Raw genomic sequence first — 25,200 nt, 5'->3', positions numbered from 1 at the left:
TTCATTTCTTGTGCGTGTAACTTATAAAATTGTGTATTGTTGGGTTATAGAGATTTTAATGGTTTTCCGTCATCTAATTTTTATGTAAAATATAATTGTGATATGAAAATGCAACATAACATGACGACGTTAAACTTACTGATTAACTCACCTTTTTTCTGCTACTCTTCTACGTACTTTTAAAATCTATTAGGAGTACTATGTCGAATCATCTACATGCGCATAATCTTATAATAACAACCGACCTTAGCTCAGTTGGTAAAGCGGAGGACTGTAGTAGACGCAGATTATCTTTAGCTCACTGGTTCGAATCTGGTAGGTTGGATCTTATGGGCTAAAGCCTTTTTCATTTCGTGTATTCTAAACTTATGCAAATCTTTGTGTTCATAGATTATTTAGAAAAGTACACATGCATCAAATATAATACAATCCGACCTTAGCTCAGTTGGTAGAGCGGAGGACTGTAGTTGAAGCAGAATATCCTTAGGTCACTGGTTCGAATCCGGTAGGTCGGAATTTTCTCCCACATGTTGGGTTTTTTTAGCGTTCTGATATTTACTCTTTTTTGAATAATGGATCTAACCAATGCATGCTGGCAAGAAAATAAGACATAAACAAAAGCTTTTGATCCAATTCTTTTTTTACTCGATTGGTATGTTTTAGGGTCATACAATTGTGATAGCATAAGAAATGATTTTATAGTACACTAAGTAAAAAATACTTTGAGCTTTCCTCTATTCTATGCTTTAAAAACCCATATGATCATAGTGTTTTTATAAAAAACAAATTAAAGTTGTATATGCACAATTATATTTAGAGGCTCGTGGCTAGTGCTTACGAATCGTCAACGTTCCTACAAGCGTAGTGAAGAACCCTTTGCCACTTTCTTCCACGATTTAAAAGCCTTAATTTTCCAATAATATAAACAGTCATAGCCCACATCTAAGTATTACATGCAGATAGATAAGTAGATGTAATATGAATCAACAAAGGAGCTCTTCAAAAAAATTGTTTGCGAATTCAGAAAATGTATTATGATTCTTGAAACATAAAGAGAGCCGAACAAGCGTTTGGTTTTAATCTTTTTATATGGATTATAAATCGAGTGAGTCATGCTTAGACTCATCCACAATTCTCACTGAACACCAGCATTTATGAAAGAGAATAGTATATGGATAGGTCTATTTTTGTACAAGAGTGGACGTGCAGGAGTGGTTATCGGGCATGACTAGAAATCATGTTGGCTTTGCCCGCGCAGGCTCGAATCCTGTCGTTCACGATTTCATTTCTTGTGCGTGTAACTTATAAAATTGTGTATTGTTGGGTTATAGAGATTTTAATGGTTTTCCGTCATCTAATTTTTATGTAAAATATAATTGTGATATGAAAATGCAACATAACATGACGACGTTAAACTTACTGATTAACTCACCTTTTTTCTGCTACTCTTCTACGTACTTTTAAAATCTATTAGGAGTACTATGTCGAATCATCTACATGCGCATAATCTTATAATAACAACCGACCTTAGCTCAGTTGGTAGAGCGGAGGACTGTAGTAGACGCAGATTATCTTTAGGTCACTGGTTCGAATCTGGTAGGTTGGATCTTATGGGCTAAAGCCTTTTTCATTTCGTGTATTCTAAACTTATGCAAATCTTTGTGTTCATAGATTATTTAGAAAAGTACACATGCATCAAATATAATACAATCCGACCTTAGCTCAGTTGGTAGAGCGGAGGACTGTAGTTGAAGCAGAATATCCTTAGGTCACTGGTTCGAATCCGGTAGGTCGGAATTTTCTCCCACATGTTGGGTTTTTTTAGCGTTCTGATATTTACTCTTTTTTGAATAATGGATCTAACCAATGCATGCTGGCAAGAAAATAAGACATAAACAAAAGCTTTTGATCCAATTCTTTTTTTACTCGATTGGTATGTTTTAGGGTCATACAATTGTGATAGCATAAGAAATGATTTTATAGTACACTAAGTAAAAAATACTTTGAGCTTTCCTCTATTCTATGCTTTAAAAACCCATATGATCATAGTGTTTTTATAAAAAACAAATTAAAGTTGTATATGCACAATTATATTTAGAGGCTCGTGGCTAGTGCTTACGAATCGTCAACGTTCCTACAAGCGTAGTGAAGAACCCTTTGCCACTTTCTTCCACGATTTAAAAGCCTTAATTTTCCAATAATATAAACAGTCATAGCCCACATCTAAGTATTACATGCAGATAGATAAGTAGATGTAATATGAATCAACAAAGGAGCTCTTCAAAAAAATTGTTTGCGAATTCAGAAAATGTATTATGATTCTTGAAACATAAAGAGAGCCGAACAAGCGTTTGGTTTTAATCTTTTTATATGGATTATAAATCGAGTGAGTCATGCTTAGACTCATCCACAATTCTCACTGAACACCAGCATTTATGAAAGAGAATAGTATATGGATAGGTCTATTTTTGTACAAGAGTGGACGTGCAGGAGTGGTTATCGGGCATGACTAGAAATCATGTTGGCTTTGCCCGCGCAGGCTCGAATCCTGTCGTTCACGATTTCATTTCTTGTGCGTGTAACTTATAAAATTGTGTATTGTTGGGTTATAGAGATTTTAATGGTTTTCCGTCATCTAATTTTTATGTAAAATATAATTGTGATATGAAAATGCAACATAACATGACGACGTTAAACTTACTGATTAACTCACCTTTTTTCTGCTACTCTTCTACGTACTTTTAAAATCTATTAGGAGTACTATGTCGAATCATCTACATGCGCATAATCTTATAATAACAACCGACCTTAGCTCAGTTGGTAGAGCGGAGGACTGTAGTAGACGCAGATTATCTTTAGGTCACTGGTTCGAATCTGGTAGGTTGGATCTTATGGGCTAAAGCCTTTTTCATTTTGTGTATTCTAAACTTATGCAAATCTTTGTGTTCATAGATTATTTAGAAAAGTACACATGCATCAAATATAATACAATCCGACCTTAGCTCAGTTGGTAGAGCGGAGGACTGTAGTTGAAGCAGAATATCCTTAGGTCACTGGTTCGAATCCGGTAGGTCGGAATTTTCTCCCACATGTTGGGTTTTTTTAGCGTTCTGATATTTACTCTTTTTTGAATAATGGATCTAACCAATGCATGCTGGCAAGAAAATAAGACATAAACAAAAGCTTTTGATCCAATTCTTTTTTTACTCGATTGGTATGTTTTAGGGTCATACAATTGTGATAGCATAAGAAATGATTTTATAGTACACTAAGTAAAAAATACTTTGAGCTTTCCTCTATTCTATGCTTTAAAAACCCATATGATCATAGTGTTTTTATAAAAAACAAATTAAAGTTGTATATGCACAATTATATTTAGAGGCTCGTGGCTAGTGCTTACGAATCGTCAACGTTCCTACAAGCGTAGTGAAGAACCCTTTGCCACTTTCTTCCACGATTTAAAAGCCTTAATTTTCCAATAATATAAACAGTCATAGCCCACATCTAAGTATTACATGCAGATAGATAAGTAGATGTAATATGAATCAACAAAGGAGCTCTTCAAAAAAATTGTTTGCGAATTCAGAAAATGTATTATGATTCTTGCAACATAAAGAGAGCCGAACAAGCGTTTGGTTTTAATCATTTTATATGGATTATAAATCGAGTGAGTCATGCTTAGACTCATCCACAATTCTCACTGAACACCAGCATTTATGAAAGAGAATAGTATATGGATAGGTCTATTTTTGTATAAGAGTGGACGTGCCGGAGTGGTTATCGGGCATGACTAGAAATCATGTGGGCTTTGCCCGCGCAGGTTCGAATCTTGCCGTTCACGTTTTCATTTATTGTACGTGTAAGATCTAAAAATGTGTATTGTTGGGTTATAGAGATTTTAATGGTTTTCCGTCATCTAATTTTTATGTAAAATATAATTGTGATATGAAAATGCAACATAACATGACGACGTTAAATTTACTGATTAACTCACCTTTTTCTACTACTCTTCTACGTACTTTTAAAATCTATTAGGAATACTATGTTGAATCATCTACATGCGCATAATCTTATAATAACAACCGACCTTAGCTCAGTTTGTAGAGCGGAGGACTGTAGTAGACGCAGATTATCCTTAGGTCACTGGTTCGAATCCGGTAGGTCGGATCTTATGGGCTAAAGCCTTTTTCATTTCGTGTATTCTAAACTTATGCAAATCTTTGTGTTCATAGATTATTTAGAAAAGTACACATGCATCAAGTAATTTACAATCCGACCTTAGCTCAGTTGGTAGAGCGGAGGACTGTAGTTGAAGCAGAATATCTTAGGTCACTGGTTCGAATCTGGTAGGTCGGAATTTCTCCCACATGTTGGGTTTTTATAGCGTTCTGATATTTACTCTTTTTTGAATATTGGATCTAACCAATGCATGCTGGCAAGAAAATAAGACTTAAACAAAAGCTTTCGATCCAATTCTTTTTTTACTCGATTGGTATGTTTTAGGGTTATACAATTGTGATAGCATAAGAAATGATTTTATAGTACACTAAGTAAAAAATACTTTGAGCTTTCCTCTATTCTATGCTTTAAAAACCCATATGATCATAGTGTTTTTGAAAGATCAAATTAAAGTTGTATATGCACAATTATATTTAGAGGCTCGTGGCTAGTGCTTACGAATCGTCAACGTTCCTACAAGCGTAGTGAAGAACCCTTTGCCACTTTCTTCCACGATTTAAAAGCCTTAATTTTCCAATAATATAAACAATCATAGCCCACATCTAAGTATTACATGCAGATAGACAAGTAGATGTAATATGAATCAACAAAGGAGCTCTTCAAAAAAATTGTTTGCGAATTCAGAAAATGTATTATGATTCTTGAAACATAAATAGAGCCGAACAAGCGTTGTGGTTTTAATCTTTTTATCTGGATTATAAATCGAGTGAGTCATGCTTAGACTCATCCACAATTCTCACTGAACACCAGAATTTATGAAAGAGAATAGTATATGGATAGGTCTATTTTTGTACAAGAGTGGACGTGCAGGAGTGGTTATCGGGCATGACTAGAAATCATGTGGGCTTTGCCCGCGCAGGCTCGAATCCTGTCGTTCACGTTTTCATTTATTGTGCGTGTAAGTTCTAAAATTGTGTATTGTTGGGTTATAGAGATTTTATGGTTTTCCGTCATCTAATTTTTATGTAAAATATAATTGTGATATGAAAATGCAACATAACATGACGACGTTAAATTTACTGATTAACTCACCTTTTTTCTACTACTCTTCTACGTACTTTTAAAATCTATTAGGAGTACTATGTCGAATCATCTACATGCGCATAATCTTATAATAACAACCGACCTTAGCTCAGTTTGTAGAGCGGAGGACTGTAGTAGACGCAGATTATCCTTAGGTCACTAGTTCAAATCTGGTAGGTCGGATCTTATGGGCTAAAGCCTTTTTCATTTTGTGTATTCTAAACTTATGCAAATCTTTGTGTTCATAGATTATTTAGAAAAGTACACATGCATCAAGTATAATACAATCCGACCTTAGCTCAGTTGGTAGAGCGGAGGACTGTAGTTGAAGCAGAATATCCTTAGGTCACTGGTTCGAATCCGGTAGGTCGGAATTTCTCCCACATGTTGGGTTTTTATAGCGTTCTGATATTTACTCTTTTTTTGAATATTAGATCTAACCAATGCATGCTGGCAAGAAAATAAGAGTTAAACAAAAGCTTTCTATCCAATTCTTTTTTTACTCGATTGGTATGTTTTAGGGTTATACAATTGTGATAGCATAAGAAATGATTTTATAGTACACTAAGTAAAAAATACTTTGAGCTTTCCTCTATTTTATGCTTTAAAAACCCATATGATCATAGTGTTTTTGAAAGATCAAATTAAAGTTGTATATGCACAATTATATTTAAAGGCTCGTGGCTAGTGCTTACGAATCGTCAACGTTCCTACAAGCGTAGTGAAGAACCCTTGGCCACTTTCTTCCACGATTTAAAAGCCTTAATTTTCCAATAATATAAACAATCATAGCCCACATCTAAGTATTACATGGAGATAGATAAGTAGATGTAATATGAATCAACAAAGGAGCTCTTCAAAAAAATTGTTTTCGAATTCAGAAAATGTATTATGATTCTGGAAACATAAAGAGAGCCGAATAAACGTTGTGGTTTTAATCTTTTTATCTGGATTATAAATCGAGTGAGTCATGCTTAGACTCATCCACAATTCTCACTGAACACCAGCATTTATGAAAGAGAATAGTATATGGATAGGTCTATTATTGTATAAGAGTGGACGTGCCGGAGTTGTTATCGGGCATGACTAGAAATCATGTGGGCTTTGCCCGCGCAGGTTCGAATCTTGCCGTTCACGTTTTCATTTATTGTACGTGTAAGATCTAAAAATGTGTATTGTTGGGTTATAGAGATTTTAATGGTTTTCCGTCATCTAATTTTTATGTAAAATATAATTGTGATATGAAAATGCAATACAAAATGACAACGTTAAATTTACTGATTAACTCACCTTTTTTCTACTACTCTTCTACGTACTTTTAAAATCGATTAGGAATACTATGTCGAATCATCTACATGCGCATAATCTTATAATAACAACCGACCTTAGCTCCGTTGGTAGAGCGGAGGACTGTAGTAGACGCAGATTATCCTTAGGTCACTGGTTCGAATCCGGTAGGTCGGATCTTATGGGCTAAAGCCTTTTTCATTTCGTGTATTCTGAACTTATGCAAATCTTTGTGTTCATAGATTATTTAGAAAAGTACACATGCATCAAGTATAATACAATCCGACCTTAGCTGAGTTGGTAGAGCGGAGGACTGTAGTTGAAGCAGAATATCCTTAGGTCATTGGTTCGAATCCGGTAGGTCGGAATTTTCTCCCACATGTTGGGTTTTTATAGCGTTCTGATATTTACTGTTTTTTGAATATTGGATCTAACCAATGAATGCTGGCAAGAAAATAAGAGTTAAACAAAAGCTTTCGATCCCATTCTTGTTTTACTCGATTGGTATGTTTTAGGGTTATACAATTGTGATAGCATGAGAAATGATTTTATAGTACACTAAGGAAAAAATACTTTGATCTTTCCTCTATTCTATGCTTTAAAAACCCATATGATCATAGTGTTTTTGAAATATCAAATTAAAGTTGTATAGGCACAATTATATTTAAAGGCTCGTGGCTAGTACTTAAGAATCGTCAACGTTCCTACAAGCGTAGTGAAGAACCCTTTGCCACTTTCTTCCACGATTTAAAAGCCTTAATTTTCCAATAATATAAACAATCATAGCCCACATCTAAGTATTACATGCAGATAGATAAGCAGATGTAATATGAATCAACCAAGGAGCTCTTCAAAAAAATTGTTTTCGATATGATTCTGGAAACATAAAGAGAGCTGAACAAACGTTGTGGTTTTAATCTTTTTATCTGGATTATAAATCGAGTGAGTCATGCTTAGACTCATCCACAATTCTCACTGAACACCAGCATTTATGAAAGAGAATAGTATATGGATAGGTCTATTATTGTATAAGAGTGGACGTGCCAGAGTGGTTATCGGGCATGACTAGAAATCATGTGGGTTCTGCCCGCGCAGGTTCGAATCCTGTCGTTCACGTTTTCATTTATTGTGTGTATAAGTTCTAAAATTGTGTATTGTTGGGTTATAGAGATTTTAATGGTTTTCCGTCATCTAATTTTTATGTAAAATATAATTGTGATATGAAAATGCAACACAACATGACAACGTTAAATTTACTGATTAACTCACCTTTTTTCTACTACTCTTCTACGTACTTTTAAAATCGATTAGGAATACTATGTCGAATCATCTACATGCGCATAATGTTATAATAACAACCGACCTTAGCTCAGTTGGTAGAGCGGAGGACTGTAGTAGACGCAGATTATCCTTAGGTCACTGGTTCGAATCCGGTAGGTCGGATCTTATGGGCTAAAGCCTTTTTCATTTCGTGTATTCTAAACTTATGCAAATCTTTGTGTTCATAGATTATTTAGAAAAGTACACATGCATCAAGTATAATACAATCCGACCTTAGCTCAGTTGGTAGAGCGGAGGACTGTAGTTGAAGCAGAATATCCTTAGGTCAATGGTTCGAATCCGGTAGGTCGGAATTTCTCCCACATGTTGGGTTTTTATAGCGTTCTGATATTTACTCTTTTTTGAATATTGGATCTAACCAATGCATGCTGGCAAGAAAATAAGACTTAAACAAAAGCTTTCTATCCAATTCTTTTTTTACTCGATTGGTATGTTTTAGGGTTATACAATTGTGATAGCATAAGAAATGATTTTATAGTACACTAAGTAAAAAATACTTTGAGCTTTCCTCTATTCTATGCTTTAAAAACCCATATGATCATAGTGTTTTTGAAAGATCAAATTAAAGTTGTATATGCACAATTATATTTAGAGGCTCGTGGCTAGTGCTTACGAATCGTCAACGTTCCTACAAGCGTAGTGAAGAACCCTTTGCCACTTTCTTCCACGATTTAAAAGCCTTAATTTTCCAATAATATAAACAATCATAGCCCACATCTAAGTATTACATGCAGATAGACAAGTAGATGTAATATGAATCAACAAAGGAGCTCTTCAAAAAAATTGTTTGCGAATTCAGAAAATGTATTATGATTCTTGAAACATAAAGAGAGCCGAACAAGCGTTGTGGTTTTAATCTTTTTATCTGGATTATAAATCGAGTGAGTCATGCTTAGACTCATCCACAATTCTCACTGAACACCAGCATTTATGAAAGAGAATAGTATATGGATAGGTCTATTTTTGTACAAGAGTGGACGTGCAGGAGTGGTTATCGGGCATGACTAGAAATCATGTGGGCTTTGCCCGCGAAGGCTCGAATCCTGTCGTTCACGTTTTCATTTCTTGTGCGTGTAAGTTCTAAAATTGTGTATTGTTGGGTTATAGAGATTTTAATGATTTTCCGTCATCTAATTTTTATGTAAAATATAATTGTGATATGAAAATGCAACATAACATGACGACGTTAAATTTACTGATTAACTCACCTTTTTTCTACTACTCTTCTACGTACTTTTAAAATCTATTAGGAGTACTATGTCGAATCATCTACATGCGCATAATCTTATAATAACAACCGACCTTAGCTCAGTTGGTAGAGCGGAGGACTGTAGTAGACGCAGATTATCCTTAGGTCACTAGTTCAAATCTGGTAGGTCGGATCTTATGGGCTAAAGCCTTTTTCATTTTGTGTATTCTAAACTTATGCAAATCTTTGTGTTCATAGATTATTTAGAAAAGTACACATGCATCAAGTATAATACAATCCGACCTTAGCTCAGTTGGTAGAGCGGAGGACTGTAGTTGAAGCAGAATATCCTTAGGTCACTGGTTCGAATCCGGTAGGTCGGAATTTCTCCCACATGTTGGGTTTTTATAGCGTTCTGATATTTACTCTTTTTTTGAATATTAGGTCTAACCAATGCATGCTGGCAAGAAAATAAGAGTTAAACAAATGCTTTCTATCCAATTCTTTTTTTACTCGATTGGTATGTTTTAGGGTTATACAATTGTGATAGCATAAGAAATGATTTTATAGTACACTAAGTAAAAAATACTTTGAGCTTTCCTCTATTCTATGCTTTAAAAACCCATATGATCATAGTGTTTTTGAAAGATCAAATTAAAGTTGTATATGCACAATTATATTTAGAGGCTCGTGGCTAGTGCTTACGAATCGTCAACGTTCCTACAAGCGTAGTGAAGAACCCTTGGCCACTTTCTTCCACGATTTAAAAGCCTTAATTTTCCAATAATATAAACAATCATAGCCCACATCTAAGTATTACATGGAGATAGATAAGTAGATGTAATATGAATCAACAAAGGAGCTCTTCAAAAAAATTGTTTGCGAATTCAGAAAATGTATTATGATTCTTGAAACATAAATAGAGCCGAACAAGCGTTGTGGTTTTAATCTTTTTATCTGGATTATAAATCGAGTGAGTCATGCTTAGACTCATCCACAATTCTCACTGAACACCAGAATTTATGAAAGAGAATAGTATATGGATAGGTCTATTTTTGTACAAGAGTGGACGTGCAGGAGTGGTTATCGGGCATGACTAGAAATCATGTGGGCTTTGCCCGTGCAGGCTCGAATCCTGTCGTTCACGTTTTCATTTATTGTGCGTGTAAGTTCTAAAATTGTGTATTGTTGGGTTATAGAGATTTTATGGTTTTCCGTCATCTAATTTTTATGTAAAATATAATTGTGATATGAAAATGCAACATAACATGACGACGTTAAATTTACTGATTAACTCACCTTTTTTCTACTACTCTTCTACGTACTTTTAAAATCTATTAGGAGTACTATGTCGAATCATCTACATGCGCATAATCTTATAATAACAACCGACCTTAGCTCAGTTGGTAGAGCGGAGGACTGTAGTAGACGCAGATTATCCTTAGGTCACTAGTTCAAATCTGGTAGGTCGGATCTTATGGGCTAAAGCCTTTTTCATTTTGTGTATTCTAAACTTATGCAAATCTTTGTGTTCATAGATTATTTAGAAAAGTACACATGCATCAAGTATAATACAATCCGACCTTAGCTCAGTTGGTAGAGCGGAGGACTGTAGTTGAAGCAGAATATCCTTAGGTCACTGGTTCGAATCCGGTAGGTCGGAATTTCTCCCACATGTTGGGTTTTTATAGCGTTCTGATATTTACTCTTTTTTTGAATATTAGATCTAACCAATGCATGCTGGCAAGAAAATAAGAGTTAAACAAATGCTTTCTATCCAATTCTTTTTTTACTCGATTGGTATGTTTTAGGGTTATACAATTGTGATAGCATAAGAAATGATTTTATAGTACACTAAGTAAAAAATACTTTGAGCTTTCCTCTATTCTATGCTTTAAAAACCCATATGATCATAGTGTTTTTGAAAGATCAAATTAAAGTTGTATATGCACAATTATATTTAGAGGCTCGTGGCTAGTGCTTACGAATCGTCAACGTTCCTACAAGCGTAGTGAAGAACCCTTGGCCACTTTCTTCCACGATTTAAAAGCCTTAATTTTCCAATAATATAAACAATCATAGCCCACATCTAAGTATTACATGGAGATAGATAAGTAGATGTAATATGAATCAACAAAGGAGCTCTTCAAAAAAATTGTTTGCGAATGCAGAAAATGTATTATGATTCTTGAAACATAAATAGAGCCGAACAAGCGTTGTGGTTTTAATCTTTTTATCTGGATTATAAATCGAGTGAGTCATGCTTAGACTCATCCACAATTCTCACTGAACACCAGAATTTATGAAAGAGAATAGTATATGGATAGGTCTATTTTTGTACAAGAGTGGACGTGCAGGAGTGGTTATCGGGCATGACTAGAAATCATGTGGGCTTTGCCCGCGCAGGCTCGAATCCTGTCGTTCACGTTTTCATTTCTTGTGCGTGTAAGTTCTAAAATTGTGTATTGTTGGGTTATAGAGATTTTAATGATTTTCCGTCATCTAATTTTTATGTAAAATATAATTGTGATATGAAAATGCAACATAACATGACGACGTTAAATTTACTGATTAACTCACCTTTTTTCTACTACTCTTCTACGTACTTTTAAAATCTATTAGGAGTACTATGTCGAATCATCTACATGCGCATAATCTTATAATAACAACCGACCTTAGCTCAAGTTGTAGAGCGGAGGACTGTAGTAGACGCAGATTATCCTTAGGTCACTAGTTCAAATCTGGTAGGTCGGATCTTATGGGCTAAAGCCTTTTTCATTCTGTGTATTCTAAACTTATGCAAATCTTTGTGTTCATAGATTATTTAGAAAAGTACACATGCATCAAGTATAATACAATCCGACCTTAGCTCAGTTGGTAGAGCGGAGGACTGTAGTTGAAGCAGAATATCCTTAGGTCACTGGTTCGAATCCGGTAGGTCGGAATTTCTCCCACATGTTGGGTTTTTATAGCGTTCTGATATTTACTCTTTTTTTGAATATTAGATCTAACCAATGCATGCTGGCAAGAAAATAAGAGTTAAACAAAAGCTTTCTATCCAATTCTTTTTTTACTCGATTGGTATGTTTTAGGGTTATACAATTGTGATAGCATAAGAAATGATTTTATAGTACACTAAGTAAAAAATACTTTGAGCTTTCCTCTATTTTATGCTTTAAAAACCCATATGATCATAGTGTTTTTGAAAGATCAAATTAAAGTTGTATATGCACAATTATATTTAAAGGCTCGTGGCTAGTGCTTACGAATCGTCAACGTTCCTACAAGCGTAGTGAAGAACCCTTGGCCACTTTCTTCCACGATTTAAAAGCCTTAATTTTCCAATAATATAAACAATCATAGCCCACATCTAAGTATTACATGGAGATAGATAAGTAGATGTAATATGAATCAACAAAGGAGCTCTTCAAAAAAATTGTTTTCGAATTCAGAAAATGTATTATGATTCTGGAAACATAAAGAGAGCCGAATAAACGTTGTGGTTTTAATCTTTTTATCTGGATTATAAATCGAGTGAGTCATGCTTAGACTCATCCACAATTCTCACTGAACACCAGCATTTATGAAAGAGAATAGTATATGGATAGGTCTATTATTGTATAAGAGTGGACGTGCCGGAGTTGTTATCGGGCATGACTAGAAATCATGTGGGCTTTGCCCGCGCAGGTTCGAATCTTGCCGTTCACGTTTTCATTTATTGTACGTGTAAGATCTAAAAATGTGTATTGTTGGGTTATAGAGATTTTAATGGTTTTCCGTCATCTAATTTTTATGTAAAATATAATTGTGATATGAAAATGCAATACAAAATGACAACGTTAAATTTACTGATTAACTCACCTTTTTTCTACTACTCTTCTACGTACTTTTAAAATCGATTAGGAATACTATGTCGAATCATCTACATGCGCATAATCTTATAATAACAACCGACCTTAGCTCCGTTGGTAGAGCGGAGGACTGTAGTAGACGCAGATTATCCTTAGGTCACTGGTTCGAATCCGGTAGGTCGGATCTTATGGGCTAAAGCCTTTTTCATTTCGTGTATTCTGAACTTATGCAAATCTTTGTGTTCATAGATTATTTAGAAAAGTACACATGCATCAAGTATAATACAATCCGACCTTAGCTGAGTTGGTAGAGCGGAGGACTGTAGTTGAAGCAGAATATCCTTAGGTCATTGGTTCGAATCCGGTAGGTCGGAATTTTCTCCCACATGTTGGGTTTTTATAGCGTTCTGATATTTACTGTTTTTTGAATATTGGATCTAACCAATGAATGCTGGCAAGAAAATAAGAGTTAAACAAAAGCTTTCGATCCCATTCTTGTTTTACTCGATTGGTATGTTTTAGGGTTATACAATTGTGATAGCATGAGAAATGATTTTATAGTACACTAAGAAAAAAATACTTTGATCTTTCCTCTATTCTATGCTTTAAAAACCCATATGATCATAGTGTTTTTGAAAGATCAAATTAAAGTTGTATAGGCACAATTATATTTAAAGGCTCGTGGCTAGTACTTAAGAATCGTCAACGTTCCTACAAGCGTAGTGAAGAACCCTTTGCCACTTTCTTCCACGATTTAAAAGCCTTAATTTTCCAATAATATAAACAATCATAGCCCACATCTAAGTATTACATGCAGATAGATAAGCAGATGTAATATGAATCAACCAAGGAGCTCTTCAAAAAAATTGTTTTCGATATGATTCTGGAAACATAAAGAGAGCTGAACAAACGTTGTGGTTTTAATCTTTTTATCTGGATTATAAATCGAGTGAGTCATGCTTAGACTCATCCACAATTCTCACTGAACACCAGCATTTATGAAAGAGAATAGTATATGGATAGGTCTATTATTGTATAAGAGTGGACGTGCCAGAGTGGTTATCGGGCATGACTAGAAATCATGTGGGTTCTGCCCGCGCAGGTTCGAATCCTGTCGTTCACGTTTTCATTTATTGTGTGTATAAGTTCTAAAATTGTGTATTGTTGGGTTATAGAGATTTTAATGGTTTTCCGTCATCTAATTTTTATGTAAAATATAATTGTGATATGAAAATGCAACACAACATGACAACGTTAAATTTACTGATTAACTCACCTTTTTTCTACTACTCTTCTACGTACTTTTAAAATCGATTAGGAATACTATGTCGAATCATCTACATGCGCATAATGTTATAATAACAACCGACCTTAGCTCAGTTGGTAGAGCGGAGGACTGTAGTAGACGCAGATTATCCTTAGGTCACTGGTTCGAATCCGGTAGGTCGGATCTTATGGGCTAAAGCCTTTTTCATTTCGTGTATTCTAAACTTATGCAAATCTTTGTGTTCATAGATTATTTAGAAAAGTACACATGCATCAAGTATAATACAATCCGACCTTAGCTCAGTTGGTAGAGCGGAGGACTGTAGTTGAAGCAGAATATCCTTAGGTCAATGGTTCGAATCCGGTAGGTCGGAATTTCTCCCACATGTTGGGTTTTTATAGCGTTCTGATATTTACTCTTTTTTGAATATTGGATCTAACCAATGCATGCTGGCAAGAAAATAAGACTTAAACAAAAGCTTTCTATCCAATTCTTTTTTTACTCGATTGGTATGTTTTAGGGTTATACAATTGTGATAGCATAAGAAATGATTTTATAGTACACTAAGTAAAAAAATACTTTGAGCTTTCCTCTATTCTATGCTTTAAAAACCCATATGATCATAGTGTTTTTGAAAGATCAAATTAAAGTTGTATATGCACAATTATATTTAGAGGCTCGTGGCTAGTGCTTACGAATCGTCAACGTTCCTACAAGCGTAGTGAAGAACCCTTTGCCACTTTCTTCCACGATTTAAAAGCCTTAATTTTCCAATAATATAAACAATCATAGCCCACATCTAAGTATTACATGCAGATAGACAAGTAGATGTAATATGAATCAACAAAGGAGCTCTTCAAAAAAATTGTTTGCGAATTCAGAAAATGTATTATGATTCTTGAAACATAAAGAGAGCCGAACAAGCGTTGTGGTTTTAATCTTTTTATCTGGATTATAAATCGAGTGAGTCATGCTTAGACTCATCCACAATTCTCACTGAACACCAGCATTTATGAAAGAGAATAGTATATGGATAGGTCTATTTTTGTACAAGAGTGGACGTGCAGGAGTGGTTATCGGGCATGACTAGAAATCATGTGGGCTTTGCCCGCGAAGGCTCGAATCCTGTCGTTCACGTTTTCATTTCTTGTGCGTGTAAGTTCTAAAATTGTGTATTGTTGGGTTATAGAGATTTTAATGATTTTCCGTCATCTAATTTTTATGTAAAATATAATTGTGATATGAAAATGCAACATAACATGACGACGTTAAATTTACTGATTAACTCACCTTTTTTCTACTACTCTTCTACGTACTTTTAAAATCTATTAGGAGTACTATGTCGAATCATCTACATGCGCATAATCTTATAATAACAACCGACCTTAGCTCAGTTGGTAGAGCGGAGGACTGTAGTAGACGCAGATTATCCTTAGGTCACTAGTTCGAATCTGGTAGGTTGGATCTTATGGGCTAAAGCCTTTTTCATTTCGTGTATTCTAAACTTATGCAAATCTTTGTGTTCATAGATTATTTAGAAAATTACACATGCATCAAGTATAATACAATCCGACCTTAGCTCAGTTGGTAGAGCGGAGGACTGTAGTTGAAGCAGAATATCCTTAGGTCACTGGTTCGAATCCGGTAGGTCGGAATTTCTCCCACATGTTGGGTTTTTATAGCGTTCTGATATTTACTCTTTTTTTGAATGTTAGATCTAACCAATGCATGCTGGCAAGAAAATAAGAGTTAAACAAAAGCTTTCTATCCAATTCTTTTTTTACTCGATTGGTATGTTTTAGGGTTATACAATTGTGAAAGCTTAAGAAATGATTTTATAGTACACTAAGTAAAAAATACTTTGAGCTTTCCTCTATTTTATGCTTTAAAAACCCATATGATCATAGTGTTTTTGAAAGATCAAATTAAAGTTGTATATGCACAATTATATTTAAAGGCTCGTGGCTAGTGCTTACGAATCGTCAACGTTCCTACAAGCGTAGTGAAGAACCCTTTGCCACTTTCTTCCACGATTTAAAAGCCTTAATTTTCCAATAATATAAACAATCATAGCCCACATCTAAGTATTACATGCAGATAGATAAGTAGATGTAATATGAATCAACCAAGGAGCTCTTCAAAAAAATTGTTTTCGAATTCAGAAAATGTATTATGATTCTTGAAACATAAAGAGAGCCGAACAAGCGTTGTGGTTTTAATCTTTTTATCTGGATTATAAATCGAGTGATTCATGCTTAGACTCATCCACAATTCTCACTGAACACCAGCATTTATGAAAGAGAATAGTATATGGATAGGTCTATTTTTGTATTAGAGTGGACTTGTCGGAGTGGTTATCGGGCATGACTAGAAATCATGTGGGCTTTGCCCGCACAGGTTCGAATCCTGTCGTTCACGTTATCATATATTGTGCATGTAAGTTCTAAAATTGTGTATTGTTGGGTTATAGAGATTTTAATGGTTTTCCTTCATCCAATTTTTATGTAAAATATAATTGTGATATGAAAATGCAACACAACAACGTTAAATTTAGTGATTAACTCACCTATTTTCTACTACTCTTCTACGTACTTTTAAAATCGATTAGAAGTACTATGTCAAATCATCGACATGCTCATAATCTTATAAGAAAAACCGACCTTAGCTCAGTTGGTAAAGCGGACGACTGTAGTAGACGCAGATTATCCTTAGGTCATTGGTTCGAATCTGATAGGTCAGATCTTATGGGCTAAAGCCTTTTTCATTTTGTGTATTCTAAAGTTACGCAAATCTTTTTATTCATAGATTATTTAGAAAAGTACACATGCATCAACTATAATACAATCCGACCTTAGCTCAGTTGGTAGAGCGAAGGACTGTAGTTGAAGCAGAATATCCTTAGGTCACTGGTTCGAATCCGGTAGGTCGGAATTTTCTCCCACATGTTGGGTTTTTATAGCGTTGAGACCTTTACTCTTTTTTGAATATTGGATCTAACAGTGCACGCTGGCAAGAAAATAACACTTAAACAAAAGCTTTTGATCCAATTCTTTTTTCACTCGATTGGTATGTTTTAGGTTTATACAATTGTGATAGCATAAGAAATGATTTTATAGTACACTAAGTAAAAAAATACTTTGAGCTTTCCTCTATTCTATGCTTTTAAAACCCATATGATCATAGTGTTTTTGAAAGATCAAATTAAAGTTGTATATGCACAATTATATTTAAAGGCTCGTGGCTAGTGCTTACGAATCGTCAACGTTCCTACAAGCGTTGTGAAGAACCCTTTGCCACTTTCTTCCACGATTTGTATGCCTTAATTTTCCAATAATATAAACAATCATAGCCCACATCTACGTATTACATGCAGATAGATAACTAGATGTAAAATACATCAACAAAGGAGCTCTTCAAAAAATTTGTTTTCGAATTCAGAAAATGCAATATGATTCTTGAAACATAAAGAGAGCCGAACAAGCGTTGTGGTTTTAATCTTTTTATCTAGATTATAAATCGAGTGAGTCATGCTTAGACTCATCCACAATTCTCACTGAACACCAGCATTTATGAAAGAGAATAGTATATGGATAGGTCTATTTTTGTATTAGAGTGGACTTGTCGGAGTGGTTATCGGGCATGACTAGAAATCATGTGGGCTTTGCCCGCGCAGGTTCGAATCCTGCCGTTCACGTTTTCATCTATTGTGCGTGTAAGTTCTAAAATTGTGTATTGTTAGGTTATAGAGCCTTTATTGGTTTTCATTCATATTATTTTTATGTAAAATACAAATGTGATATGAAAATGCAACACAACATGACAACGTTAAATTTACTAATTAACTCACCTTTTTTCTACTACTCTTTTACATAATTTTAAAATCGATAGTACTATGTTGAATCATCTACATGCGTATAATCTTATAATAAAAACCGAATATTATATGCATATAAAATATATCAAAAAAATTTGTTTCGCATTCAGAAAATGTTTTATAATTCTTGAAACATAAAGATAGCCGAACAAGTGTTATGGTTTTAATCTTTTTTATCTAGGTTATAAATTGAGTCATGCTTAGACTCATCTACCATTCTCACTATTTTTTAAAAATCTCTATTCTTCTCCGGTATCAGTTCTCTATTCCATTTTTTTTATTTTTCCATTGATTTGTCTCCAATTATCACTAAAAACTAGAGAGAAAAGCCATTTTTGAGAAAGTCAAAGGAAGTTAAGATCTTCATCTTTGAAACGTTTGTGAAAGTAGAACATCATTCCAAAGATTTGCTTCCAACTGATCTTTAATTACACCATGTTTTGGTAAGGAACTCTTTTCTTTTTTGTATTGTAGGTAAATTGTTTCTATGTTACAACCAAATAAAAATTAAATTTTTATATCTTCTTATCTCTAATTTATCTTCCTTGATTCTACCTTAATAGAATATTTACTAAGTCAACAATTTAAGGCATCTTTTTAGGACAACAAAAGATCATCTCATGAGAGCCAATGAGAAGAAAATCGTTTACAAACAAAACATGGTACAGAGATGTACGCGCGTGGCTTGCCAAAGAAGCCGCAATTACATTAGCATTTCTTGAAATTAAAGATAAAGAGAAAGAAGAAAACTCCTCCTTGTCCATCTTGATATCATCGAAGTATATCTTGAAAGCCAGCCAGTCCTGAGGAGAAGACACTATCTTCACCAAGTCTGAGCCAATCTATATAAAAAGCCAACTCTCGAAAGTCATGACCAATCAAGCACCGCAGAGCCCAAACAAAGGCTTCTACTTCCGCATGCAATGGGGAGAGGCTGCATCGGAAATTGGCGGCGCCCCTCGTCGGCGAAAAGTCCTGGGAGAATAAACACACCCAACCTGCACCGGCAAAAACATCCTCCGCTTTCCACGATCCATCGACAAAATACCGATAACCTGAGAAAACAGTAGACAATTAACCTACGCGCCCCGGTTCCCGAACACTAGAATCGTTGGGGCCTTGGGCTAAAACCTCGTCCACATCCTCTGTTTGAGCCTGCAACCATGTAGACGCCTCCCCCAACGCTAACCGAACAACATCCTCTGGTTTTTCCAGAAGATTCTCAAAGAGGCGAGCATTTCGAGCCTTCCATATATACCACATAATCCAAGGAAAGGCCGCTGTTTGGGAGCCCGGATTGGACGAACCCAGGAAATGATCCACATTGGCATACAGGGAGTCCGTCGAAAAAAGAAACTGGACCAACCGAAACCTGAGCTAAAGCCCAAGCCTGTCGAGATGGCGGACACCAAAAAGTAGCATGATTAACTGTTTCCTCATCAGCCCCACATCGAGCACAACCTGAATCACATGCAAAACCTCGCCGCGTCAGGTTTGCCGAAACCGATATGCATTCTGATAAGACTTGCCACATAAAATGCTTAATCTTCAGTGGACAGGCCACCCTCCAAACTCCCGCTAATAGAGGGGTGATGTCCGGTCCGTACCGAGTAACCTGAGAAGACCTCTGTTTTGACAAACATTCCACATCGTACCCCGATTTAACCGTATACTACCGGTTTTCGTAAAATGCCAACCTAACGAGTCTTCCAATTGAGAACTACCCAATGGTAAACCCCCGATCAAAACAGCATCTTCCGGAATAAAATGCTCATGCATATCCATTCGCCAAGAATTAGTTTGGCAATCAATGAGATGTGATATTTTTAACGAAAGGTCCTGAAAGGGTCCCTTGCTCAAAGCTGGTTTTGGGGATTGAGTTGGTATCCATGGATCAGTCCATATAGATATAGACTCTCCAGAGCCAACTCGTTTAATCAGGCTTTTGTTTACCAAAGATATAGCTGAAACGATACTCTGCAACCCATAGGAAGGAGAGTATGAACGTATTGGATCCATAGGAATAGAGTTCCTATAATACCTGCCTTTGAAAACCCGTGCAAAAAGGTAGTCTGGTGCCTCAATCAGCCGCTACAATTGTTTAGCCAACAAAGCGGTGTTATAATCATCAACATTCCTAAAGCCCAAACCACTCAACTGCTTACTCCCACATAACTTCTCCCAGGCTAACCAATGCATACCTCCAAACTGTCCCGAGCTCCACCAAAAATTTGCCACTACACTAGTAAGTTTAGACGTGACTGTTTTTGGCAACCGGAAACATGACATAACAAAAGTCGGAACCGCAGTGGCAACCGATTTTATCATGAACTCTTTTCCTCCTCCGGAAAGTTTTTTTGCTGTCCAACCATTTGTTCGACCCTGTAGTCTATCCCGAACAAACGAGAAAACACTTTCACTACAAATGAAATTATAAATGTAACTTTCATTGGAATTATTACTATCCTAGGCTCTTAGGTATCCCTAGATATGAACTCGTCCCTCCCAAATGCGATATCCCAAACACACCCTGGACCTCCCGCTTCACCACCTCTTCAACCTTGTGTCCAAATTGAATTGAGGACTTATCAAAGTTAATTTGTTGTCCCGAGAACGCCTCATATTTCCCTAAGACATCCAAAATTACCCCACTTTGATCCTTATCGGCCTTGCAGAAGAAAATACTATCGTCCACAAACAACAAATGCGACATATTATAAATTAGTTAATGTGTGTTATGTAATTGTAAATTGAGTTTATTAACCACAAAAATAAAAATTCCTAACATTTTTTTTATTTTTGTAAAATTTGTAATGCAATTAAGATAATATAATATAATTTAGGTGCATAGCACCGGGTATAATACTAGTATATATATATTTATCTTAACATTTTTGAAGTACAAATTTGTGTCATCTATTTTTTTTTGTTACGGGTCAGGTTTTTTTAAGTTTTAAACCGATTTGACAAAATCGGATCTTCATCTTTTGTGTGACACTTTTTTCCAACGGGTCGGTTTGTTAATATATTATATAATAACTCGATTATGGAAATCGGATCTTGGTATTTAATTAAATAGAGATATAGCACTAATTAACTATATTAACCAACATTCCTATAATATAGGAACTAATTAAATACAGCGGAAATCGGATCTTGGTATATAATTAAATAGAGATATAACACTAATTAACTATATTAACCAACATTCCTATAATATAGGAACTAATTAAATACAGCAACATGTTAGGCAACATATAATTAAGATAGAATAATTGCAAACACATTTTGGTAAATACTTATATGTCTTATATCAATCACCCTGTATACGTATATCGTGGATGATGGAATGAAATAAAATCAAGTCCTAATTAGAATCAAGATAAGAATATGCATTAACATTATTCCCTAAATCAAAACAAACATAATCGGAAAAATATACAACTCTAAACTTGCGAGATGGTAGGTTGCGGGAAAAAAATTAGGATTTGAAGTACAATTTTGTGCCACTTTTTTTCCTTCTCGGGTCGGGTTTTTTTTATAAATCTAAACCGATTTCACAAATTGGATACTTTCTAAAATATATTTGATTTTTTTTCTTTGCAAATCTCATCTCATTATCACACAAATTTTCTATCGGACTTGCTAACTTATTTACATCCCTATATTATATCAACAAATTAAAGACACAATCATATTAGGTAAGATCTAATTAAGATATAAAACTCAAAAAATGTAATATCTCCAGATTTACTACTACTTTTTGTGGGATAAGTCTTAATAACAAATTATTTGATAATAAATGCTAACATTCTCACAATAAAATCGAACTAGATTATGACCCACAGGGTAAGTTTTTTTCTTAACTTTTTTTTTGTTAATATACTACAGTAAAACCTCTATAAATTAATAATGTTAGGACTAAGACATTTTATTAATTTATAGTGATATTAATTTATCAATAAATTAATAATTATTATTTTATAGTGTAAATTAATAATTATTAATTTATAGGTATATTTTTAATTGCTCAATTTTTTAAAATAATGAATTGAGACAATTTTTGCAGAATAAGATTAAAATTTTCGATGTTGTAAATTTTATGTTATTGGAATTTAATTTGAAATAATTAAAAAATATTTTTGACAATGAATTACAAATATTGTAGACAAATTTACTTATATACATGACATAAATATTCAAATTTATGAATAAGAATATCAATTATCGTATTTTAATAGTCTATCAATCTATCCAAATGTAAATGATGCATATTTAGAAATTGAAAACTTTAAAAAATTTGACGTGCTTTACGGAATGTTATAGAATATTTTATATCATTATATTTTAAAGATACAATATAACAATTGTTTTATTGATATGAGGTTTAAGAGAAACATATTTTACTATATCAGCATATATATATATATATATATGTATGTAATTTTACATGATTATTAATTTATGATACTATTGGGACCATATTTTACATAGGGATTTCAAAAAAATTATTATCTTATTATCTTATCGAATTTTATTATTTTTTATACTGTCCCGACTTGGGACTAGCAAAATTTATTAATTTATAGTGTTTATTAATTTATAGAGTATTAATTTATAGAGGTTTTACTGTATTTTAATACTAATTTTGTTAATGTGCTCTTTTGTTAATTATAATGATTTAGTATATAATTTGTGGTATACCACACAACAATTTTTACAATCTTAATTAAATCAGTTTGATTCGACATATATTATATTGGTGTTGTTAATATAATAAAATAAGGATTTAACCTGTATTGAAATATCATATTAATGATAGTTTATTTTTTAGTATTATCAGTTCAATCATGTAATGTTATATAACATGTCATGTAATATAACTCGTTTGTGTTATTTTGAAAATTTAATCTGTTTGAATATTTATAATTTTGAACTTTTTATTAAGTTTAGAGATATCAGTCATAAATTATAAGATTCTTCAAATTTTATGATTTACTATATACAGTAAATTTACTATATATGTATGTTGAACACACATTTTTTATATTAATTGAGTAATATATGTTTTTTTAAAAAAATTCAAATCACAATATCTGAAGGGAAAATACACATTTTTTATTAAAACTAGAGTCTCAAACACATTTCATTAAAACTAGAGTCTCAAGAGAGGAATGTTCATACAACTTTAAAAGCACAAAGATACATGAAAGGTAAAGATAGACTACATGAGTCTTCCAACAAGATGCACAACTTTGAGAGTATTGCAAAGTGTTGAAGATCTTTTGACCAACATGGGAGACAAAATTTTTAAAAAATATATATATATATATGTTAGATTTAATAAAAACAAATATTATTACTTTTTGTAGTTCGGTATATCTAAATATTTATAAAATAAATAAATTAAAATGTGTATACAAATATATCTATATGTCTAACACCTTAAATTATAAAGTCAACACTGTAACTAATAAGTTATATATATATATATATATATATATATTATAAATTGTAGATTTCATCTACAATTTGGAGTTTATGTAAATAACTAGATAAGGACCTGCCCGATGTGAGGGTTTAAAGTTTTGTAAATAAAATTAAATCTAACAAAAATATATTAAAATTTATTCTATATTATTTATAAATTTTCTTTTTGCTATATAATACACTGATTTATATCCATTTACAAAAATCTTATGTATGTTACCATTAAAAGTGTTTTTTTACACCTAAGTATATTGTATGTTACAAATATATTCTTTACCACCATCTAGAAAATGTCTATATGAACACATTAAGCTAACTATTTATACGTTTACTTTTGCATAGTTTCTTTAATCACTAAAAAGATATTACATATATAGTATATTAATCAATGATGTATCATCACAATAGTGTATAACCAATCACAAAGAGAACCTCAGCTCCGCTAGCCTCCCTTATGGCGAGAACCTTGCGTCCAACCTCGTCCACCATAGAGAGAATTTTGACTCCACCTTCCTCCCTTAGGAAGATAACTTTGTGTCCAACCTCCCACACCATGGAGAGAACCTCAGCTTTGTCCTCCTCCTGTGTACAGAGAACATATTCACGTCTTTTAGCTATCTTTTTTTTTTGTTCAAAGTCTTTTAGCTATCTAAAGACCCTTTTCTAACTAACATCACAAAATCTTTTGATAGTAACTAATATTAAATTTTCTAATGTATTCGCGGAAGTTTCTTTGACACACCATGATGTAGCCTCTGTCTCCGAGCTCCTATTGATCTATCAACAATGATTTATGTTTTTCCAATTTATCAATCTATGTTTGTTGTAAGCTTGAGTTTGATTATCCTATTTTATCCAATCATTAAGTTGATGAGCTTTTACTCTTTATCTCTCTTTGGGATTGAATGAATGGTAACAATTATGTTTGCACAAAAAAAGGTTCTATGACCAACAAATCAAAGTTGAGAAATTAGAAGAAAAATAATTTGACATAATTAAAGAAAAATAGAAAATTATACGCATGGTAATATATGAATCTTAAATAATTCAATGATGAAAATATAAATTGATAAAATAATCTTTAAATACTACAATAAATTTTAAAGTACATTATTAGAAAAAGAAGACGCATATATTAATCTTACATTTTTTTGGGGTCAACATATTAATCTTACCTATTCCAAACTGAAAAAGAAGAAAGTAGGAGAAAATTTTTGGTTAAAAAAATAAAGAAAATTTACTTAAAAAAGTTTTACTAATAGAACAAAGTTGAAAGTAGTGTTTTTAAATAAATTATTTTGTTAGATGAAAAATATGAGACAATCTATGTTTATGTAGAAGTGAATATTTTAGAATTAATAATTAACTGTGTATTTTTCATATTCCCTCTTCGATTTTTCTTATAGAATTAATAACTTAAACTTCAAAATAAGTAAATAAATGTTATAATTTTGAATTTTATGAAATATTTCTATATATATAATCTCCTTATAATTATTTTTTTTAAATGTTTAGATTTTTGATAATTATCTTTTTACATTATTAATGTTGTTTAAAACAAAAAAAAAATTGTTTTTTGTTTTTTTTTGTAATCTCAAATCCCTCCTATTAAATATTAACTTTTACATATGTCAAAATC

The 25,200-nt window shown here is 33.4% G+C and overlaps 17 non-coding genes across 17 annotated transcripts; all 17 read left to right on the top strand.

Moving 5' to 3' along the window:
- Positions 1–430: 430 nt before the first annotated feature.
- TRNAY-GUA (transfer RNA tyrosine (anticodon GUA)) lies at positions 431–515 on the top strand. Its single transcript is given in 2 exon segments — positions 431–467; positions 480–515. It is a non-coding gene; the product is annotated as a tRNA-Tyr (tRNA).
- A 1,196-nt stretch (positions 516–1,711) lies between these two features.
- TRNAY-GUA (transfer RNA tyrosine (anticodon GUA)) lies at positions 1,712–1,796 on the top strand. Its single transcript is given in 2 exon segments — positions 1,712–1,748; positions 1,761–1,796. It is a non-coding gene; the product is annotated as a tRNA-Tyr (tRNA).
- A 1,196-nt stretch (positions 1,797–2,992) lies between these two features.
- Positions 2,993–3,077, top strand: TRNAY-GUA (transfer RNA tyrosine (anticodon GUA)). The gene is given in 2 exon segments: positions 2,993–3,029; positions 3,042–3,077. It is a non-coding gene; the product is annotated as a tRNA-Tyr (tRNA).
- A 682-nt stretch (positions 3,078–3,759) lies between these two features.
- TRNAS-AGA (transfer RNA serine (anticodon AGA)) lies at positions 3,760–3,841 on the top strand. Its single transcript has one exon. It is a non-coding gene; the product is annotated as a tRNA-Ser (tRNA).
- Positions 3,842–5,550: 1,709 nt separating this feature from the next.
- TRNAY-GUA (transfer RNA tyrosine (anticodon GUA)) lies at positions 5,551–5,635 on the top strand. Its single transcript is given in 2 exon segments — positions 5,551–5,587; positions 5,600–5,635. It is a non-coding gene; the product is annotated as a tRNA-Tyr (tRNA).
- A 682-nt stretch (positions 5,636–6,317) lies between these two features.
- On the top strand, positions 6,318–6,399 carry TRNAS-AGA (transfer RNA serine (anticodon AGA)). Its single transcript has one exon. It is a non-coding gene; the product is annotated as a tRNA-Ser (tRNA).
- A 1,184-nt stretch (positions 6,400–7,583) lies between these two features.
- Positions 7,584–7,665, top strand: TRNAS-AGA (transfer RNA serine (anticodon AGA)). The gene has a single exon. It is a non-coding gene; the product is annotated as a tRNA-Ser (tRNA).
- Positions 7,666–7,907: 242 nt separating this feature from the next.
- Positions 7,908–7,992, top strand: TRNAY-GUA (transfer RNA tyrosine (anticodon GUA)). The gene is given in 2 exon segments: positions 7,908–7,944; positions 7,957–7,992. It is a non-coding gene; the product is annotated as a tRNA-Tyr (tRNA).
- Positions 7,993–9,377: 1,385 nt separating this feature from the next.
- TRNAY-GUA (transfer RNA tyrosine (anticodon GUA)) lies at positions 9,378–9,462 on the top strand. The gene is given in 2 exon segments: positions 9,378–9,414; positions 9,427–9,462. It is a non-coding gene; the product is annotated as a tRNA-Tyr (tRNA).
- A 1,195-nt stretch (positions 9,463–10,657) lies between these two features.
- On the top strand, positions 10,658–10,742 carry TRNAY-GUA (transfer RNA tyrosine (anticodon GUA)). The gene is given in 2 exon segments: positions 10,658–10,694; positions 10,707–10,742. It is a non-coding gene; the product is annotated as a tRNA-Tyr (tRNA).
- A 1,196-nt stretch (positions 10,743–11,938) lies between these two features.
- On the top strand, positions 11,939–12,023 carry TRNAY-GUA (transfer RNA tyrosine (anticodon GUA)). The gene is given in 2 exon segments: positions 11,939–11,975; positions 11,988–12,023. It is a non-coding gene; the product is annotated as a tRNA-Tyr (tRNA).
- A 682-nt stretch (positions 12,024–12,705) lies between these two features.
- Positions 12,706–12,787, top strand: TRNAS-AGA (transfer RNA serine (anticodon AGA)). Its single transcript has one exon. It is a non-coding gene; the product is annotated as a tRNA-Ser (tRNA).
- Positions 12,788–13,971: 1,184 nt separating this feature from the next.
- Positions 13,972–14,053, top strand: TRNAS-AGA (transfer RNA serine (anticodon AGA)). The gene has a single exon. It is a non-coding gene; the product is annotated as a tRNA-Ser (tRNA).
- Positions 14,054–14,295: 242 nt separating this feature from the next.
- TRNAY-GUA (transfer RNA tyrosine (anticodon GUA)) lies at positions 14,296–14,380 on the top strand. Its single transcript is given in 2 exon segments — positions 14,296–14,332; positions 14,345–14,380. It is a non-coding gene; the product is annotated as a tRNA-Tyr (tRNA).
- A 1,386-nt stretch (positions 14,381–15,766) lies between these two features.
- TRNAY-GUA (transfer RNA tyrosine (anticodon GUA)) lies at positions 15,767–15,851 on the top strand. Its single transcript is given in 2 exon segments — positions 15,767–15,803; positions 15,816–15,851. It is a non-coding gene; the product is annotated as a tRNA-Tyr (tRNA).
- Positions 15,852–16,533: 682 nt separating this feature from the next.
- Positions 16,534–16,615, top strand: TRNAS-AGA (transfer RNA serine (anticodon AGA)). Its single transcript has one exon. It is a non-coding gene; the product is annotated as a tRNA-Ser (tRNA).
- A 1,194-nt stretch (positions 16,616–17,809) lies between these two features.
- On the top strand, positions 17,810–17,891 carry TRNAS-AGA (transfer RNA serine (anticodon AGA)). The gene has a single exon. It is a non-coding gene; the product is annotated as a tRNA-Ser (tRNA).
- Positions 17,892–25,200: the final 7,309 nt, after the last annotated feature.

Source organism: Camelina sativa, chromosome 16, assembly GCF_030686135.1.
Source record: "Camelina sativa cultivar CO46 ecotype springtype chromosome 16, ASM3068613v1".
NCBI classification, from domain to species: domain Eukaryota; kingdom Viridiplantae; phylum Streptophyta; class Magnoliopsida; order Brassicales; family Brassicaceae; genus Camelina; species Camelina sativa.
The sequence above is the reverse complement of the archived record's forward strand: the minus strand, read 5'-3'. Positions and strand labels throughout refer to the sequence as shown.